The 22,901-nt window shown below is 33.8% G+C and overlaps 1 long non-coding RNA gene across 2 annotated transcripts; it reads right to left on the bottom strand.

Moving 5' to 3' along the window:
- Nucleotides 1-468: 468 nt before the first annotated feature.
- LOC118074227 (uncharacterized) lies at nt 469-22,705 on the bottom strand. Of its 2 annotated transcripts, XR_004691199.1 has the most exons (6): nt 22,528-22,705; nt 21,829-22,152; nt 21,624-21,744; nt 21,382-21,543; nt 20,672-20,956; nt 469-722 (listed from the first exon to the last, which is right to left on the bottom strand). It is a non-coding gene; the product is annotated as an uncharacterized lncRNA (long non-coding RNA). The 2 variants fall into 2 exon arrangements; XR_004691198.1 differs by having other exon boundaries at nt 21,382-21,744.
- Between the last annotated feature and the right edge of the window lie 196 nt (nt 22,706-22,901).

The raw sequence follows: 22,901 nt of genomic DNA, 5'->3' as shown, positions 1-22,901 counted from the left end.
GAGGTTTACGCTTATAAAACATTTTATGGTTTTCTTTAAAGATAAAAAAAATGTTTTCCGTTGCTGTATGATTATCAGAGCCATGACATGTCTTGTTAGAGGCTTTAGAAGACCCGTGACTATTCCATGACGAATCAAATTATACCCATGCTAGTTTTTCTTTCAAATATTCGACCAACTTAATAGAGCCATTATTCTTCCTACTTGTCCTTTCCTTATAAGTGATATAATAATAGCAGAGTGTACTGGTTTGTCATCAACGCCACTACATTACAGGAATGACTAATTGAATTGGTCGACTCATCTAACAGGCGTTTCCTAAACCGCAATGAGCACGCACCCACAGAAACTCTGGCCGGCTGATGCTCGTGAAATCCACCACTCGAACAGTGGTAGACGTTAATTAAGTTCCATTAAGAGTTTTCTCAAAGCCATTGCTACGTTACGTACCTTTATCTCATTCCCTCGTGTACGTCTGTACGACTTTCTCGCCACTTTCCTCTCTCGATCTTCTTGATTCAGCCCACCGCTAACGTCGAGTACAGAAGGGCTACTGCTACTCGTTTCCACAGTTCAGTCTTTCCTCATTCCGTCCGTGGTCCCGAGAATTGTTACGAAAGGATTTTCACTAATCTCCAATCTAATTTGCATGCTGATGGTAATGGATGTGTATATCTTTCGCTTGCGTCCGTTTTCTATTCACTCATACGAATATCTATATTCTGAAAATTCATATATCTCGTTAGTACAATCATTTTCTCTCATTTTCATCAGATAATTAAAAAATTATAATTGAAAAATAAAATTATTTTAATTAAAATAGTGGATAAATATCGTGATTCGTAGTTAATTTAAAAATTAAAACAGAGTAAAACACCTTACTACACAGAAAAAATCTTCTCTTCATTTTCTAGTCATAATTAAATTTCTTCAAGAAAAAATTTCTCAAAAATATCTTCAAAGCATGCTCCACTAAGTTTAAAACAGAAATTGAAAAGACAAATTAATGTATAAAATATTTATTAACCAATGGAATAAGTCATGATTATGATTTGAAATCGGTAATTCGGAATGACCTTAATCAAATTCAAAACATCTGGAAAACTGGAACCACCATGAACATAATTATGCCATATAGGAATATGAGTTATCTTTGAACATGAAATCTGGCTTTCTAATAGGTATGAAAGCCAGGAGAGGAAGCAAGAGAGGGAGGACGGAAGGAGTACAGGAGAAGCTGGGTGGCGATCGAATTTAAAGAGGTCGGTGGAGCGTCATGATAGACCAACAAGTGGCGTCGGTCGCTTCAAAGAAGCATTCATTCCTTCCAGACTTCTTTGGTCTCCTCCTGCCTCTTCCACTCACTTCGATGTAGTCGTTGTTTTCGTGTGGCAATCGAAGTATCTTCTAAAATACCTTTTGCCTTCAACCATTGTCTCTTGCAGCAGATCAGATATGTTTCGTGTGGAATGGCGAAATATGTGATAAAAAAAAAACCTTAATCCTGACTCTTTATAGGCTGAAGAACATAGAAAGTGCGAGGAAGACGAAGAAAAAGAATAATAACGTCGGATCGAAACTTAAGAGATACAGACATTCGGTTTAATGATGTGTCACGGGCGGCAATTCGATTATAGTTTATGATCTCGTGAGACTTTTACTGGTGAGTGATAGAGCTTTAATTCTTTTTTTATTATCACTTAGAGCTATACCTTATATCTACAGGTTTGTATGCATAATAAACAAACATTTATGCCAACAAATAATTGATTCTTCCATTATTACCATCATTATTATATACAAACATCACATGAATATTCCATTTTGCTCCTAGGGTGATTCAGAATGTGGACTTTATATAAATTAATATTGATTAATAGCCAATTGATAAATAATCAAGCTGGCATTTGGACGTAATCGTAAATTGTTAGGTGCTATTAGTTAGTCGTATTTTGTGATAATATATCAAGTGTAAAAGATATTTACGAACGTATAATACGTCGGTACTGAGCATTCGTACGTCTACATCTGTTGGCCCCATATAAACGTTTATGCGGGCGTGTGCCAGCTGATGCTGCCATATACTCAACTTGTATGCAAATTATATTCATGCAATAGGATCTCTCGTACGATTACGTTTCAACGTACAGAGCCAAGTTTACAGCAGCAACACGCGTACGTACCAAATAGATAAGTGTACTAGTCATCAGGACAGTGTTTAACACTTTACATGCATCAACTGTACATCTCCAAATACACATTTTCTCTACTTCTATGTCAAACTAACGCCGTTTTACATTTCTAAGTTTTTAACCCGGTGTTAGAGTTTTTTTTAACACACTACAATAACTTAGTTATTAATTTCAATGACAAAGCAGTAACTTTGTGTAATGCTACCCTTGGATATTATTATTTTTACATAGGGTGAAGATAAAATAACCTCATGTGGGGAATTTTTTCGTTGAAACTGGATAAAACTATTCTCAATTTTTCTGATGAAATACTGGAGTTTGTTTTTTTTTTCTTAATAGATAAGTTTCTGTAGTGTTGAGAAAATTCTTCATGAAATATTACAAATGTTGATACTAATTTTAAATTGATTTTTGTCCAAGTAAAAAAGTAATCTAGAATAAAGTCGAGTAATCTTCTTATCGTGCTAATCATTTATTTTTTATCTTACTCTTCAGTCTTTTATTTCTCCGAAAATGAGATTTTTTAATGAATGAAATTATAAATTTACCACAGATGATATTTATTAATTGTAAATGTTCAATTCTTCAACTGAGATCATTTTTAAAACAATAGAAATTCACAGTCAAGTTGAATGAAAAAATTGATTATCATGATAAATTTAATAATTTTTATAAAAACAAAGGATGTTTTTGAATTAATTCATAAAGCACGTAAAGATAATTTCTTCATTTTCATAGAAAAAAATCTGAAACACGAGAACAAGAAAGGAAAAAGTAGCAAAATAATTCATAGATATATTGGTTGAGCATGTCTTTTTCCAGGAGATATCTTCACGAAGCTAATTACAGTTGCAGCCACGAAGGATAATGGATATTAATGAAGCTGGCGTTACTTTGCAAGGCAGTAAACATCTTCCCGGTCCAACCAATCCCTCTTTGTTAGTCCCTTGGAAAAAAGCTCTTCCCCTTACACTTATATAAGTATAATAAGTACCAGGAAGCTTTGGAGTTGCTGCACACCAACAGTAAAATGTCGCAAAAGAAAACTACGTTTTACCTTGAGACGTAGACGCCAGTTGTCGAGTCGCTTATTGCATCACCATCTCGACGGGACTGTGCTTGCTATTCGTCTCATAATCCATCTAAATTTTAAGAGCGGATCAGCAGATTCCGGAAAACTTTGCCATGGAGCTGCCGCAGTAATCCATTTAAATAATTCCCGTCGCGCCGGTAGAAGAAACTTGAAGCGAGGGTACTTATTTCACGTCAGGCTTCTACTCTTCCTGGGTTACATTGAAAAGTACCCGACTTTTCCTGTTTTCATCTTGACGATTATTTGTGTTGGAAAAACTCAAGTTTGATAGCAATAAGTATAATAAAAAATGAATAAACGTGTGTTGTATATAGAGAGTTAAAGATAAGTGTTAGAAACGAAAAGTCACGTCTCATTGCATTAATGTAAAAAAAGTTCCCCGCCGCTGCCAGTTGAACTCTTTCTATTCAGGGATACTATTCCAAGTGGAATTAACTCGGACGATCTTCAAGTAAGAATTGTATCGATGATTTGTTGGCTGGGCGTTCTCTACACGGCATACCTCACATGCTCAATCTACGTTCTACATACGTACATATATGCCTGTTTCTTATTCACGACTCAAAAAACTCACAAAGCCTCATGCTCTAAGCTTCATTTTATTTATTTTCAATGCTTTTAGTATACTACTGCAAGTGGAGACGGAAGCTTGACGTGCAGAAACATCGTCTGGGCGTGTCGAAAGTGCGAGAAAATAATCACCAAGAGAAACATTCTCCTCGTGTCGTTCACATTTTGTCAAAATCAACCCGACAAACTTCTGCAATTGTTCTTAACCCACATGAAACTACTGAATGTAGAGTTAAAAAAAATTTTTTGCATGCAATTTTATTTGAACAAAAAAAATTTTATACTGATCAAAAATTAAAATTATTACTGGACTGAAAAAATCTACAGACGTAGAAATAATACTGTATCTCTGAGGTTAACTAGCGAGATAGTTATAGTAGCTATCTAGATAATTATGATATGCTAGTCTAAATATAAGTATTTTTTAAAATCCTTTGAAATCATTTTTGACATTGTCAAAGTCCGTTTTAAGACACAAAATAATTAATCAATAATATTGAACAAGTATTAAATTGAAACCAAAAAAATTTACATTTTTTATAATTAAAACTATTCAAATAATTAGAGCAGGCATAAAAATTGCTGTAATAGCAGTCTACATTTTTAATATGATGGATATAATGGATGAATGAAATTGATATAAATTCATGTTAACGATTGGCAAAAATATTCTAAATAATAGTGTAATTAAAAGTCAATCAATTTATTAGGATTTGTTAACAATCCAGACTTATGGTTTTTTGATTAAAAAAAGGATGGAACATAAGATAAATTTCTGACAATAATATAACAATTAATCATACCTTAATTGCTGTGAAATTGACTTGCTTTTGTTAAGGAGAAGAAGAAAAAGAAAATAAGGGTGACGTTTTAAAGTCACATAGGCAGTAGTAGTCTATATAGTTATATTATAATTCACTCATTTTCCATTTCGCCCCAATGATTTTCAAGAGCGTATAGGAAAAGGTATGAGTAGGGCGACACCAAATTGTCCCCATTCGAAGATGAACCGCCGCGGCGGGTCTTTGAAAAGGATCACAGCTCGTGCTTATAAATCTCTCGCGGCGTGGATGGTGAGAGCGAAAGCGAGAACAGAAGAAGGAGAAAAAGAGAAAAAAAACAAAAAAAATATATATAGAATCAAGAGTACCGAAGAAGTGAGAAGATGAGGAGGAGGACGACTCTCACAAAATCTAACTTATTCCTTTTATTTCCATGCTTTGACTCCCCCTCGTTTTGGATCGTTGCAATTTTTTTTTTAATTTTACTCACTTTTTTGTTATTTAAAGCGAAAAAAAACTCGAAAACAACCTCGACCTTCTACAGCCTCACGATTTGTAATTCTACGAAACTGTCGGAGAATTCTCGAAAAATCCACTGAGATCAATGTGAACTCGGTTTTAGGGTCTATTCCCAGGTATATGAGGGAACTCCACGTGCGAGAAGCAGCCAGTAAAGAGAAAATGACTTCTTGAAAACAATTTTCTAATTTTTAGATTCGTGATACGATAATTGTGATGAACTGGAAATTAATGCTACATTGGAATGTAATTAAGTTACTTAATTAGACATCTACACAGATGAAATTTATCGAGATAATTGATGGTAATTATTGAACTAATTAAATGGATTTTATATTTTTTTGTTTTCACAAATAACTTTTTTAATTCCGATAAAAACACAAATAAAAAACTAAGTAGCAGTATTTATTATTCCAACATTATTTTATAAATTACAAAAAAACGTAACTCAATTGAATAATAAATATCGATATTTCTTATTATTATTATTCAATTAATATTCGTTTAGTAAAAAAAAAAGGTGCTCTTTAAAATTCCATTTCTTGGTAAATGAAGTTTTAGTCAAGTTAAACTAAATAGTTTGTAGAGGAAAATAAAATCGGGTAAGAATAACCAGTAATTTTTGTGAATGGACTATAAAATGGTGAAAGAGTGTGTGGGAATAAGAAAGAAATAAACTGAAGAAATATAATACTTATACGTGTTGGAAGTAGTGTAATAACCAACTGATGATTTAAATGGTGTGACGTCGTGAGACCTCGTTAACTACAATCTTGGCACGGCGACGAGATGCCCACTCTGATATCGTGACGCACTGCACCGTTGTTCCCTATCCGGTATTCCTTTCGGAACCTTCGACACAAGCATATCCTTAGGCAAGTTAAGATCCCTACTGGCAACCTCGTACCAAGCTTTTTACACCCTTGTTGTCGGATTGTCCAATTATCATACTTTTTCTTACTTATTATTATTCTCTGGTCCTATTGTCATGTTGTTTCTTCCAATATTTCTGACTGGTTGCAGCATATTCAATTAATATAATTTGCCGGGCTCAAAACGCGGAAAGTGGTGTACGGGTAAGATAACAGGAAAGTAGGCTGTGAGTAATAGGTGGTAGGTTCGCGTTGGCGCAGAGAACATACGCTTCATTAACGGATCATCTCGTGTTAATATCTACTTTATCCCAGGCTGACCGTATCAGCAGTGGCCAGACACGTTCCCGGATGGTCGAATATACAGGCCCTGCAGGCATTTCAGCTAACCTGCAATCTATTCTATCTCTATCTCCGTACCGCGGGTTTGCCGTACTACTGGTTTGTATGTACTCTTGTCATCTTCTACCCTTCTTCTGCCCTCGCGTCTTCCTCATCTATTTATACCCCCAATATTATTCAATTATGGATACTATGTACCACCTACTGACAAGTCGTTTTAAACCTTCATTTTATTTTTTACTAATTTTAACCATTTTTTTTCCTAGATTATTGCTTTTACTTTTTTTTTCATAATAAAAATTTTAAAAAAATAATTAAGTGTTGAAAATGAAATTTTTTAAAAAGCTCAAATTTAATATAATACTGTTGCAAATGTGTTTTTTTCATAAAAATGTGTGCATTAAAACTTTTATTTTAGATATCACTTTTTAAAATTAATTCCCAACATAATTAAAATTTACTTAAAACTGTATAAATATTCATTCATGCATAAAAATGCATTTTTAATAACTGCCTTAGAAAAAACTTATTCTCAATTCTAAAAAATGTTTTTCTGCAATCTAAAACTTGTCCATCATCTAGGTTGTAGCCATTCGCTATTGATCCACTCATACCCTCATTGATAATATATTTTCCGGAATATATGTAGATAAAAAATGTAAAATGAGTATAGCAAACAGTTAGAGCATATGTTGTGAAGTATGATTCGTCATTCTCGTATGTAGATCTGTATGTGTACCAATGTAGTAGGTATGTGAGATACGTCGAAGAACGAGACCTCAGGCCAGACCGATGCCTTTTGAGGCTAGGAGGGTTGACTACACGCTTTTCTACTTAGTGCCAGCGGCATCCCGAGGGGGTTGGAGCCAGATTCCCACACCCTAATTGCGTCCGAGAGACTGGACAAAGCAGAACCTGTGTATGTGTGTGCAGGGAGGTATGTCCGGCCCCAGCATTCAGTTCCGGTACTACCTCGATCCAACCCGCGTTAACCAGAGTATGAAGTCGAGTCTCTGTGCCTGAGACTCGATCCGCTCTCTTTGTGTATCTCGCTTTTATTTCCTTTTTACTCTGTTCTACCAAGGCTCTCGACATGCTGCACTACTGCGAGTTTGCTAGACTGAATAAACTTTGTGGCCACTCCATTACAACTTTACGAAATAAAAGAATCGTTAAAACAAGAAAAAATAGTTTCTCAAATCCTACTGTTTTTTCTGTCAATCACTCATCCACTCATTAAAATTTCATCAAAATTATTGTATCTCAAATGCCACCATAATTATCGAGCCACGTTATTTTTCGGCTCTTTGAATTTTCAATTTTTTGCTTTCATTTGTGTATCTTGGAACAATAATTAGAGATGATTGGCGAGGAATGAAGACTGATTGTGAGTAAGATTAACTGGTGAGTGATACACACGTATATCCATTGATGGAGAGTAGGGTGAGCGGTGTTGAGGGGCGGAGTTCGAGGTGCGGCTTCGCTTGCTCCTCCTTCTGTTATCGGTTAGGGAGCTTGAAACACGCGACTCCACCGACGGCGCCTATGGATCTTAAAAGCTTCATGACGTGCACCGTGGCGCGATCTTATGAGAAAACGTAAAATTGACCGGGCAAACATCCCGTTGTCATCTCGATTGTATTTCGTCTGATCAACATCTTTTTCTACTTGTTTTTTTTTCTCAACATCAAGTTTATTTTTTTCACCTTATTATATGCACCATAAATATCACTCTATAACAAAGACTTTCTCTCTATTTATAATGAAAATAAAAAACAAAATTAATAAAAAAAATGTAAAGTATTTTTTCGGTTTTTGTATCCACCAACTTTCTCTCTTCTGATGCTTTATACTCAGATCAATCATTTAAAAAAAACTAAGAGGTATACTCGTGTAATAAGACTAGAATATAATTAGCTCCAAGTATAATAAATGAATAAAAATGATGGTAAACTTTTGATGGATTGAAATAAAGAACATAGCCATAGTAGTATATGAGCAGTGAATGATCACGTGATTAGATTACATGAGCTCTTTACTGGTGATGGGCGTTTCTCTGACATGCCAACATCACGTTGACGAAAACTACGGGGCTTCCTAAATGGAAACGTCTTAGGGCTATGTAAGTGGCTTGTCTAACATTTTGATTAACACGTCTCGGCGGGATTCGAGCGGTTGGTGCATGCAGAGAGTGAGAGGATAAGAGAGAGAGTGAGAAGATAACGATGGGATATGGGCAGCCGTGCGTGCATATATTGCATATATATATACACAGTCTGTGCCGACGATGTAAGCATCGTAGCAGTTTGAGAAACTCGAAAGGTGCTTATCCATGCTGTTAGGTGATGGTCTGATGGGTATTAACGTGTCGGAGGCGCGTCCAGACCAACTTCAAGATTGTCCATCACTCACCCGTTCGACCGAGACTATAAAGGCCAAAAAAAATCAACTCAAAACCCCAAAAGATCCGAGAATCAGACCTACACACCACTAGTGTCTACATTCGTGAGAAATTCGTGTGGTTTTATCCAAGCACAATAATTAGTTTCTCTGTTAAATAACTTGGAAATTATTTTTTCCAAGACATTTATTCAAAATAGATATCCAATTTTAATGTTTGGTGGTCAAAAAATTGGTGAAAAAGTTTAATTAAAGTTTGAAACTCGTTTATTTCTCAGTATGAAATTCCCCTTTCACAGTTACCTTAATTAAGATAAAATAGTCAATAATACTCCAATCATCAAAAATAAACTTATGTTTGAGCAGTACTTGGTGTATTGCTGAGGGGAATGAAAATAAATATGTAATTTGAAGTTGAAATAAAATTGTCAAGTCCAAAAAATATATGCAAAGAAGGCAGTAGGTACTCGCTTTTGATTATGATGCGACAAATTGTTTGATATTTCACTATTCGTTGAGGCAAATAAGCGTAGGACTTTAGTGTCGAGGGTCGAGAGCCTGTGTTACTTATGCTCAACGTAGAGCACACAAGGGACGAAAATGCTGCTGGAGCAAAAGAGAGATGAGAGAAGGGGGTATATGCCAACCAAATTCATGCTCATGGAGTACACCCCTTGGAATAAGGGTCGCTAGCCCTATATTACTTTACGTATCTCCTCTTTCTTCCTTTCCTAGTTTACATTAAGCCGGCTTTAATACTCTTCTCGCGGAAAGGTCTTCTTGGATATGGGTGGGGTACGTATACACTCACTCTATTCGCTCTCCTCTCATACCATATATAGGGGTGAGCTCTTAAATTGCCCATCGTTTAGAACTCATTCTCGCCTGTAAGCTGGCTAGTCTACATAAATACATAAATTGTATATGTGTGTTCACCACATCAATATTCTTTAATAACATATATAATATTATTTAACTTGAAGTAAACAGTTTTTATTAGATCCACTAACATTGATGGAAAATATTATTTAATAAATTTATCATTTTATGACTTTCATTGCTGTATCTATGCTTGCTCTAATGCAATAAAACCAAACTTAAACAAGCAATATACCAATCATAAAATTATCTTGAAATACTTTATTACATTCCACTTGCTCTGGAAAGAAAGTTGCTGTATTGTTTGCTAATTTTACGTTCAGATATCATCTAATAAATGTCTCTAATATATATATATATATATATAAAAAGAAAAAAAAATTAATTAATATAGCAATTTAAAAATTCTTACAACATTTTCTATAATTTTTCTTATTAGCCTTTGTAATATCTTAAATTTCTACGCATAAAACTGTAAAATATATCTAAATTAATATTACTTAAATGCACTCAATTAATTTATTAGTCATAAGAAAATTGAATAGCATGTAAATATCAGTATCAGCTGAAACATTTGCCTAAAATAGCTGATGATCATGAATAATGGCTCCATGTCCACGAGTCTTATTTATAATAAGCTTTCACGTTCGGCAAGGCTATTTATGTCAAAATGTGTTAATGGTTGGTAGATTGTTACGGAACATCGATGCAAATAGTAAGTATTGCTGTGCGGAAATTGCGTGGGTGGAAAATTGGCCGCAGTTTATCAGAGTGCAAGCACTGCGGTAGTGGTCAGAGGATAGAAAATGCGCGTGCGCTTGAATCCAACGTTCTCCTTGTCTCTCTCATCGCATCCTATATATTGAATTCATCGTACAACGTTGCAAACAATAGTAATCATGACACGCTGGACTACCCGGCATTGACAATACAATTGACGTTATATCGATTGCGTTCAAATAACACCGTATAATTGTATTACAGCAACGCGAACTTGATGCAAAACACCACTGGATTTATCTGAGTGTATCCATTGCTTCTGAATATAAATATTTCATACGATGTTGATAGAGAATCATTCAAGATCTGCCAATAATAATTATCTTAAACAGGCAGAGATAAATTTGCCGAAATAATTTACTGTTTGTCTTGCATGGGCGGACGTATGTAAGTAGACATATATACAAGCGTGTTACAGACCAAGTGAGGATTAGACGTTGTATAGAGCGTGAGAACAGGTGGTGCCTATTATAGAGACCAAGAGATTTGTAGTTTCATTAGGCAACGGCTGCTGTTTATGGGGGCCAGCCGTGCATGTCTACAACCACTTACATTGATACTTATGTATATGTACTATGTACTTTATAATATTCAAGCAACGTCATCTTCTAATTTGCACTGTTCTCAATGTCTTCTAAATTAACCCAACATCTTCCCTGAATTTATCCAATACAGAAAAGTTCATCTATTAGGAAACGTGTTAAAATTAATTTATACTTTTTTTAAATTTATTACAAATAAATTTCTCTCTTCGTTCTGTTACACATCTTACATTTTAGAACATAGTCGATATGAATTTTCGAAATTCTCTAGAAATCTCTTAAAAAATTGTCTACTGAAAAGTCGTATTTTCCTGAAGGAATATTCTTAGAGCAGAGAACCATAAAAATTTTGATCTCACGTTTTGACTAAAAAGTTTTGATACTTCTGTTATTCAGAATACATTTGGCATTCATGCATTCACACGGTGATGCAGATGGTACGATGAGCTAGCAATGTATGGTTCTAAAGAGAGTAAGAGAAATTGTTTAGCATTATCTTGGCAGTTTTGCTCCTTGAGACGAGGAGAATTGAGGTTACTTACTCGCTCACATAACAGTACACTAGTGCTTGCTTATAGGTTCAACTATGACATGATTGTAGGTCGTAGCAGCTGCAAGCTCCAGCAGCTTTGCACTTGGTCGTTCGCATCATACATAATAATACATTATAATGCCTGTATTACAGATCATCTATGTTACGTCAACTAAGCTTTATTAGTTTCACATAATACGTGAGCAGTTGATGCAGTATGAGTTTAGGGAAAAATTGAATTAATGGATTTTTCTGATGTTTTATAGTGAAAAAACCTTCAAACTATGTTGACTCAATAAATATTAACGTGTGTATATTATTGATTTATTATTCGATTATACATAAGAGTGAATGTTTTTTCTACACATAATGTAACTATTAAGGAAGCCTATACAGCTGTGGAATATTTTTATTATATAACAATACATCCCTCAATGCTTTTCTTTGAACTCCGAAACCTCGTACGTGACGAGATAACTTACTTGCGGATTTGTCATATGACATAACCACAAAAGTCAGCACGTGCACAATATGTTTTTTCAAGTTTCAAGAGGATTAGATGAGTCTACATATTAAAAAAATAACACTTGGATCAGTAATTATTATTTGCTCGATATTATTTGAGAATATCAAGAAAAAAAATATTTATACAGTTATAGAAACTGCTTTCTTAGCATGAATCAGAAGAAAGTCTGTTAGCTAGAAATATTCGACATTTTAATATCAACTCAAGATCTGGTTTTAAAAAAATATTTATTTTCTAAAAATTAAATGAAACTTGTTTTAAAATAATTTGATATTGTAATAAAAAAATTCGCATTATTTTATAATATTTACTGGTATTCAGTTGAATTGCTGAATAAATTTTCATCAATAAATGAATCAATCGATTGAACTTGTGATAATTAATTATTTAAATGAGTAAATTTTAGTTAATTAATATTTTTATCAAGATAATCATTTTTTGTTATAGTAAATTCTTTTATAATCAGTGATAAAGAATAATTATTATCAAGACTAATGAATTTTTTTCTCAAGTAAAAAGATATTAGCCAAGTAAAACAGAAGAAAAAAATATTTATACAGTTACGTAGAGTAGGTTGAATAATGAGAAAAGTTGTCTCTTTTGTCTGTGGAATATCGACCACGATGAGTGTATACAGGAATGTGTGCGAGTGTCTTTGTGATCGTTCCTTATAATACTCCTGCAAAAGTAGATTATTCTCTTTCTCTTCAACAGATCCTCTTTATCATCTACAATGCAACGCCTCAAGGAGCAAACGATCACATTCACAAGGGATGAAGTAGAGGCATGTGCTATTTTTAGGTTGACTCGCAAGCCCAAGAAGAGAAGAGACGCCAAGAGATGAGCGCCGGTTAATTTCATAGCTGATCACCCCGAGTAATCCGGCCAGGAGTGATGGCGCTCATGCGGAAAACAAAGCTGCGCGGGGTAGCCAGGATTTAGCTTCGAAATCCAGCCCTACTAGCTACCTCTTACTTCACCATCCCCCTTCATCTCGTGGCCAACGACTGAGTCGTCGTACGTCATAAGTGCTTCCGCGCTAGATTCATCATCTTAGTTGGTCGGCTTTCACCCGAGTTATCTGCTTTTTCCGCTCGTGTCACCATCACACAATATGTGTATACACATGTAGAAATGATGATTTACTATTTAGTATCCATACGTTTTAAGTCCTTTCTTGTTAATACTAAGACTCCATTTTTTCTCTAATACCTTAGGGTAGAGATGGGCCAAAAGAAGATGGATGGAAATATCTTAGGAAATTAATAAACTCATTTCCTATCTTTCAACAATTGTAATTGTCTTTCATCGATGAATTCACAAGAAAACCATTTTTTTTTTATACTTCTAAATTTTTTGAAGATATAATAAAAATCGAGACTGATGCAAAGGGTAATTAAAAAGGTTGAAAGAATGGTTGAAGGTGATAGAGCAGGGTTGAGTTAAAAAATAGGAGTACAAGGGTACATGATTTATTCATATAATTAGAGACGATATGTAAATGTATTTTTGGACAATAATTCAAAAGTCTAGGTCATAAGCAGAATTCATGTAGGCAACTTGTATATCCCATTTGTGTTCGTTGCAGCTATTCACTGTCCATGTCATTTTTATCCATTGTTTTTTTATTGTTGTTTTTATTGTCTTTATTTTTGTTTTACTGCACTGGCACATGAAAAAGTGCGAAGCATCGCAGCGTGGTTTACCAGAAGCCAGAGACCATTGAGCAATACGCGTACAGCTCGTGCTAGCTCGTTTGTTAAAACTCTTTATTGCTGTCGTCGAGGACTATATTCATTGCAAAACTCGAATGTTTCGTGGCAAGTGTGAACGCTTCAGTTTTATGATGCATCTAACACTCTTCGTCATACTGCCCTTTTGTCTATTTTGTTATATTTTTTTTTTCCATATATTACACTAATAAAACTAGGAAATTGGAAAAAAAATATAATAAAGTCCATCGTATAGCAAAATGATAGCTACTTACGAGTTGATTTATTTTCTAGAGTGCTAGCGGACATCAAGACGAATGAATTCTCTCCCTTGAATCAACGATACGGCTGTGGATTAGTATTTGGGAAGGGAAAAAGAGATCCACCCCAGCACTTATTCGGTCTTTCTCATGTGTATACATATATTTCTTGCCAAACAAGACTAGGGCCGCGCAAATCTCAATTCGAGTGACAACCCCAATGGCTTTTCTTATGCGAATTACTATCAATAATCAGCAAATAAATACAAAAGGTATTCCATCATATTTAACTAAGGATTCTACATAATCACTTGCTCGACTGAATATTAATTTTGGTCATTATCGTGGGAAAATTAACTACAACTATTCTCATCAAGTTTATTATTTAACCATACTATTTATGAATATTTATTTCACTTGGGATATATTAATTATAATTTTATCCATTTCAAAATCTAATACTGTAATGATTTTTAATTTAAAACATCATTCCAAACATTTTTTATGCTGAAAATATTTTTTGTTTAAATTAAATTGAAGTAGTGACAAATACATTCTATAATGTATTGTCAAAACAAAACAGCAAATACTCGAGATACTTGGTTGATCATTGAGTTAATTCACATCGCCAAAATCATCAAGCATTGAAACAGTCGATTACTAGATTAACAATGGTATACCCGTTTGTAGCACAAATGCATACAATGCTCGCGCAACGCACACTTCTGTGTGCAAAGTACCGTGACGCAGCAATGTGATCGATGCAATTGCTAAACGGCAAAATGAACACAGTTAACAGCCAATTTGCTTCTCCAATTTGTTTGGCTGTTGAATGACGATCATTTTCACTTACTATTCGTAAAACGTTTTGAACAAAATTCATTTAATCGATATACATCATTGACTTTGTGTCTGTATATATTATAGATTACTGAATGTATTTTTTTTATTTGATAATCATGCACGGTAAGAGACTAAATAGAAGTGTACTTAAACGTATAGTCATTTTGAAGATTCAATCCCCTAGTTTTTTTGCTTTCTTGTTCCTTCTCTCTCTTACTACGACCCCTTGAAGCAATGAATACGAATAGGTTTCGAGATAAGATCATGATCCTGGGGTTAAATTAAATGATTTGCATAAGTAGGTGGGTGTCGACGCACTTGCAAACATTAACAAACGCGTAATGCCCCTACAGCATCCCAAGGATACACGTATATCAACCGTACACATTTAAAAAGTAAAATCAGTCGCTTTTATCAACGGTGTTGACGTCAACTGATTATTTTGATGACAAATTAAATAAACAATCACCAAGATTTTTATCTAAAAAATTGATAATCATATTAGAAAAAAAATTAAAGTTACTTAAATAGATAAAATTGTTCTTAACAATCAATATTAAAAGCTCAAAACATAATAATTGGCAATAATGTCTCAATTTATTGGGTGGTTTGGAATAAATTCTATTTGACAGGTCAATGATTAAACTCTTAAAATGTTTATCGTAGATTCTATAGTAAAACTAAAATTTGAAAAGTACCACGGATGATCTTAAGAGCATGACACGTGTCTGGAAGGCTGCAGAATGACTGATATCACCAATTGTACTATCTGTTTATATACAACTATAAAAAGCTATCCACAAGGAATAGTTGGATGCTGTCAAATTTTAAAGCACTTGCCACGTGCCAGTATGATTAGTTCGATCCCATTGTAAAAACATTATAATGTGATTTTGAATTAATTAAGAATAAAATAGCTGGATGAGTGACTGTGTGTGAGTGTTGTGGGGTTGATGATGTCTTGGAGATTTACTTTGAGGTGCTACTGACATTATTATAAGAGCAACCCTTATACGAATGTTTGTCGTTGTTGCGACAGTCCCCTCACGTGTCGATTGGCATTATTGCTATTTACAGAGACCCAGACGTCAATCGATAAGAAGGGATATTTGGTCGTGTGAAAATGAGAAAGAAAAAAAATAAGAAGGGATGAAAGATGACATTCTCTTCTTATATTATACTCTGCGTGGGAAAAGCTAACACAAACAAAATAAAATAGAGATAGATAAAGTGACGAGGATCGTTGGCTTGGGGGATTACTTGTCCACGCGTGACGCGAGAGTAACCCCAATACATGCGCCAGTTCTTAATCCCGGATTGACTCGTGTCACTTATTAATATTTTATGCAAACATGCTTCCAGTAGTGCGCACTTTGCAAGATAATGCAGTTATAAATCCGATTATCACTCGCTGTTGGTGAAACCCTTGCGTAATCATATTTTATATATCAATCCCAATTTGAAATTTTAACAACGCATTACAAAAATATATCTATTACTATTACGTAAATAAATTATTTCGTTCTCTTTCTCTCTCTACTCTCTGCCCTTTATCTTCAGATCCAATTTACAGTCATTGTCGTCGTGGTTTACCGATTGCGCGAGCGTGGAAAAACCCTTGATACCTCCACTAACTCCTCTATTCTTTTTCTTCGCTTGATCCAGCTGCTCCCCAGCATGCTTTGGTGCTTTGCAGAATCACTTTAAATTGCAAATAAACTGATGAGCATCTTTATATCAGTTACATTAAGTAGATTGAAATATCTCGTGTTAAAAAAAATTTTGCGTACCAAATTCGTGGAGCTACATGAAGAAAAAAATCAAATAAATTCTATTGAGAGAAAGTCATACCAAAAAAAAAAAAATCATCAAAACATTAATTAAAGTTGAAAAACAATATTTAAAAAATTTCTTTTTGATAAAAAAAAGAAATTAATTTAATTATTTTAGTTAATGCTTGTAATTTTTTTTTTTTTATTATCGATAGAAATAATAACGTTTCTTCAAATCATATTATTTGAGTTAAATCTGTGTTCCTCATCACTGCTATTCCCCGAATAACTACTACGGTTGACGAACTCGTCTCAATATATTCCATACATTTCCTTCCTTTCTACTGAGTGCTCACCGGTCATATATTCGATAAAAGGAATCAGCTCAACAATAGTCCACATCATATGTCAGTTTGTTAAACATTTCTTCGAATTAAAATTTTCCCTCGGCCATTCATCCACAGCAGTTGGAAATAAATAAATAAATTATTTATTATTTCAATTAAAATTTTGATTGTATGATATTAAATGATGATTTAATTAAAAATTATTATATTCATCAATGTTATAGAGCATTCAGCGAATATATTTATATATATATCTATAGAATGACTAATTTTTGAGGACAGATGACGAAATTGATTTGCGGTTTCAACGATGCGAGTAATCCCAAGTCAGTGAGATGCACGACATCCGTTTGACACGTATTCTGTTAAAGTACACTACATAGTAGTACGAATCATCTGGTAGCAAATGCATGCCTCCCTACAAATCTCCAAGTATAAACCCAAAGGCACTCGGTGTGATTGACATATTTTTTTGTGGTAGCTCCATTCAACTCCTCAGGGCCACTTTGCGCTCAGCGGATCAATGCTTTTATCTCGCTTACTCTTATACACTTTCCATCTCTTATTCTATCCTCCCTCTCTTTCAATTCACAATGCATTTTCCCTCTGTTTCATACAAAGCTTGTAGATCTACTTATCCAATTTTCTGCACCAATTGTTCTATTCGGTCTATGTGACAACAATATTACTACAATACCCCGGCTCAATATACATATAACAATTGGTCAACGTTCGTCGAAACGACTTCTGCTACTGTACTTAATCGTCAATAATAATTAATATTTTATTATAATAAAAATTAATCAAATAATGTTATTCAATGAAAAAATTAAAGAAGAAAGGTCGAACGTTAATATTATTTCTATCCAGTCATCTTCTAACACACGGAAGTGCTGATTGAACGTAACTAGTAATAAAGTATTTCACGTATTATATTGGTAATTGAGATGAAGGATTTGATGGAGAAGTGGTTAGAGGGTTTAAATTTGAACTACAACCGGTTAACGCAGTGGTTCAAACGCGTCTGCAGTCATCACTTAATGACCACAGTTTATTGTAGAAAAAAAATATATGGGCGTACCTTTCTGTACATCACCCATAATTATTTGCATCATCGTAAAACGATCACTTGACCCGTGGCAAAGGCGGCTGATAAACCGTCGGTGGTTTTAAAACATAATAATGTACCTAATACTTATATTATTATGTATAAGATTGAAAAGGATAGAGCATGTAATGGATATAGCGGTCAAACTACCGCGCAGCTTGTATGCCCAAAGGTGTAAAACGGTATTTTGATCTCATATGAATTTCAATAAATTCTGGATTGACTCGTATAACATACGTATGTATGTACATTTGTCATAAATATTAGTGTATGTATCAAGATGAATGGATCCACACCTGACAATGCTACAAATATGATAGTAGATGGCTATATATGCCAACTATATAACCAGAAATATATAAATACAGCATCCACCTTTACAAAATTGTTAAAAAACACCCGCGGGAATCCTCATTACTCGAACGGAAGTATTCAATATACGGGCTCTCGCCTTATTATTGAGGATTGGAAGAAAAAATCCACGATAGTGGAGAACAGGTGCAGCAGAGCATCTGCCTGATACACGCATGTGAAATCGAATAAAAAATCATTTTTTCTCTAATAAAAATAATCTGATGAAATAAAATTCGACATATTCCTAAAATCTAGAGCTGTTTTGTTTATTTTGTGTTTTATTACGAGACACAAAATATAAAGCTCAGCGTACTAGAAAATAGCTTGGAGATAGATTGCCATACCGTGTGGAAAATGCTCACTGAATAAGCTTTATATATCAGCCTGCTATGATGTAATAAAAATAATTATCCGTAACAATGATGCAAAGAAATTGTGGTATATCGCAGACGCAGTGATTGGTGCGCAGTCCCTCGCTCATATTGATGTTTACAATGAAACAAACCGCGCCGTCGCAGCTTTTCAAATCTTTTATGATGCTCTATACTGCGGTTCAGAGCAGTAAATGATTCATTTGTCCGGAGGATAAATTACTCGAAACAAATAATATCCTGAAAACGTTTGTTATGAATCAAGTGATATAATTAAGAATAGAGATGCTGCATTTGATGTAAATAAACATTAAATATATCATCATAATGAACTGGATGGGATGAAAAAATCTCATTAAGTCAAACGTCAGAATAATTGTAATTATAGGAAAAAGACTGAGGAGAAACAGACTATTTGAGAAAAAAGACTCTTTTTTCACAAAGTAATTGGAGAATGGAAATAAAATGAATTTCGACTCTGAATAACGGTTCGTAATCGTCTTGTATTTTTCAGCTAATGAATTTTAAAAATTATTCTGCTATCAATTTTGTAAATGACATATTCACTTAATCTTTTTATACATCATTTTACTCCAAAATATGTCATTTATTCGTAGAAGAATATTATTATTATGTTATTTATTATCGTTAAGGGTCTGTTTTATACTCAAATAAATAATTGAAGAAAGTTCCTCGTCACTTAATGTTCTTTTATTAATATTTTATGAATAATCTTCAGGAGTGACATGAGCATTGATGGCTTACGTAAGTAAACTTTTTTTCTCAGGATATATCTGCTATTGCTTTACTCTGTTGTACACATCATATGGTAAATTGTATGTATGTACCGTTCTCGACATACGCAAGCAAACAGAACGTCGAGGGTGCGCGTGAACGTCTCATAATGCAAGAGAGAATGTAAAGAGGCAATACCCGAGAGGAAAGCAGGATGCAGCTACCGCGTCTAATGCGTATTTCGTGTCAACAGAGACACGCAAACGCCTCCTATACTCCTATGTCCGGAAAAAGGAATTGGTCCCAATTTTTCTCTTTCTCTTGTTGCTTTTTTTTTACCATATTCCTATTCTGTAGTGCTTTACATTTACTATTACATTGGTAGAACGCATCATGCTACAGGAAAAACGAATATAACGAGACAGCGAAATGTTTGTCATCAACATGACACATGTTTCCTAAAATCTTTTACACGAAAATGTTTTTGCTAACAAAATGACTGCAAGAAATATCGATAAATACATTCTGTTTCATTTTTATGTCTATATTATGAGATCATTTCCTTGTTATCATACTTTAATGAACATACAAAAGAAAGTAAGAATAAAAGTGAACTACTCTAAAAGTAGAATGAGTTAAAAGCTATTCCAAGTTAACCATTTTTGATGAATCTAAACTATTTCATTGTCATTAAAAGTGAGAATATTTTTTAAATTAATATTCTAATCTGAAAGATTAATTTAAGATAATTGTAGAATAAATTTTTTTTTTCAATAGAAATAATGTAGCTAAAGAAAACTAGTAGACAAAATAAAGGAAGTTTAGGACACGCGTGTTTCCCTTGTATTATTTCTAGCGATGATTAAATGAACGATACGGTCTAATGAAAAGGAGACTCGAACAAAGGTACGTTAAGTTTTGAACAACTCTTAAGTTTTCAACATTGTTATGGTCACGTGTGCTCTTCTCATCTCTAAATTGATAAGACTCTCTACCCGATCTCTCGTTCGTTCGTCGTAGTAACGGTAATTAATTATTATTCGTGAGAATCTGCGTATGTTTCGACTGAGCAATGTTGAATTTGCTCTTTCCAGAAGTATATAAATAGATTAGAAGCCATAGCGCGAAAGAAATACATACCTAAAGTGTAGTAGTATGGACATGGACGACGTGCGCTGATACGACAACGGTGTGTCCAACGCTTCTCCGGGGAACGATCAATGATAGGCCGAGGGGACGAGTCACGTGACCTTGCCGCGGGGAGTTCGCGCAATGCATCACCAACCAGCCACCCTGACTAACCTCCCTCGATACCACGTAGCACACCATTTGCCAGCCGATAGCTTCATTTCACGTATCGTACTTCTCTTTGTACCTTCTTTACATCTATAGTCCTACTTTCGTTCGTTCACCTCTGATTTTTCTCTGGAAAAAAAGAAAAAAAAACGTCTTAAAAATATTCCAAAGAATTTTTACTATTCTAAAAGACCATTTTCAGATAGTTCTAAATGTGTTTGAGACATTGATTAATAATAGACTGATCAAGATCAAGACTAGACACTGATTAAATTGACTTTAATAATGTTTCATATAATTTTAATTTTATTATCAATTTCTCCACTAATCTTATTCTTAAATATTCATCATCTTTTTCAAGAACTTAATACTTTCTTGTATTATCTTGCCTCTATTTCTATCAGCAAATATTACCAATAACATTAATCATCCTTCTGAAAATGTTTTAATTTAATTTAAAATTTAAACTATTTACTGCATGAGTTCTTTTATAACTTATTTTGAAATTCATCTTTAATAAAAAAATTTCTGAATATTATTTTAAAGTAACTTACTCAAATTCATATCGATGCCTTGATCCTATCACTTCTACTCAAATATCGTTATTATAGCAAAGATTGATGACTTTCATGTTCAAACGTTTGATAACATTACTGAAGAGTTATTGGCATTTTCCGTTATATAATGGTTGTCTGTAAGTTGCTGCAACGCCTTTCCTACGAGGGTTCATAGACAATTTAAAGGGCGTGCGAAGCATTTTATACGACGGATGTGGTGGACCCGATTCAATTTATACCTTCTCCCTACGATTTCCGCTGCGACAGAGCACTCTACGTTACATCTTTGCGTGGTATTTCCACTTGTTTCCGGAGTTTCTTGTCGTGAAATATAGACGATTTCACGACGCGAAATGCAGACTGGAAATAAAAAAAAATTGGTTATCGTTGCACTTAAGTGATTAATCGAGATACCATAAAAAATAATTTTTTTAGGATACGTACACATTATCTAAATTCTGACTTTACTATGTAAAACTTTAGCTATCAGACAAGAGCAAAATACAATCGTTAAGAAGAAAAATCCGATTGTGTTAACGTAGAAAAAGAAGAGCGATCAAACAAGCGGCCTGGAAAATGTGCGGATCAACATGAGAAACATACGATGTTCAGCAAAAACTTTATCTCCAACATGGATATGCGCTCTTCTTTCCTTTACTTTAGTTCTATGTATTGTCTTTTAGTACTATATACATTATGTATTGTTCAAAAAGATAAAATACAGATCTTTGTAATTATGTAGTCCATTTAATTTGTAGAAAAAAGTATCTGAAAAAAGTAAATGAATTGGCTTAATTTATTTGTTCAGTTCCTGTTACTTAACACGTATTCTAACCATGAAATGTCATAAATTCATGTAAAATTGAACTATCATTAAAAAAATTTTATCATTGCTCATAAATTAAATTAAAGGAATTACGACTTATAAGTTCTATTTTTGTACTATCAAAAAGTGAAGGTAACATTTCTTTTAGGATTGTATTTATAGTAATTACAATCAACCAGTGAAGCTTAATGATGCATTTCAATCATCTCGACTACAGTGTATTTTAACGAGGAAGAATGTCGTCTATTTATAAAGTTATTCCTGAAATGACTCATTTATAAGGATATTTTGTCTAAAACTACTCCAAAAAATTTTACCTCGAGCAATCCTTCTTCCAGTATACATTTATAATAATTTGATAAAGTAGATATTGAAAAGTTATATCAGTGATGTTAAACTCTTGAACATTTTCATTTTAAACTAATCCATTTTACTTTAAGACTTATTTTTCATGCTATTTCGTGTTCCATCATAACTTTACGGAGTCATAATGTATTTTTAGCAAAACGACGCGCAGTAAATATCATTAATACAGACGCCATCTTGCAGTATAATTCGAGGTTTGACCACTTGCGTCGTTGCTAATCTGTTTTTGGTAAAATTTACTCGTGAATCTTCTTCTTTACCATCCGTGCATACAACGAATAAACTGTTACCGACAGTTAGATTAATTCCATCAGTTGGTAAGACT

The sequence above is a fragment of the Chelonus insularis genome, unplaced genomic scaffold (genome assembly GCF_013357705.1).
Source record: "Chelonus insularis isolate UGA/USDA-ARS -01 unplaced genomic scaffold, ASM1335770v1 contig_133_pilon, whole genome shotgun sequence".
Classification (NCBI taxonomy): Eukaryota; Metazoa; Arthropoda; class Insecta; order Hymenoptera; family Braconidae; genus Chelonus; species Chelonus insularis.
This window is presented reverse-complemented; position numbering and strand designations above follow the sequence as displayed.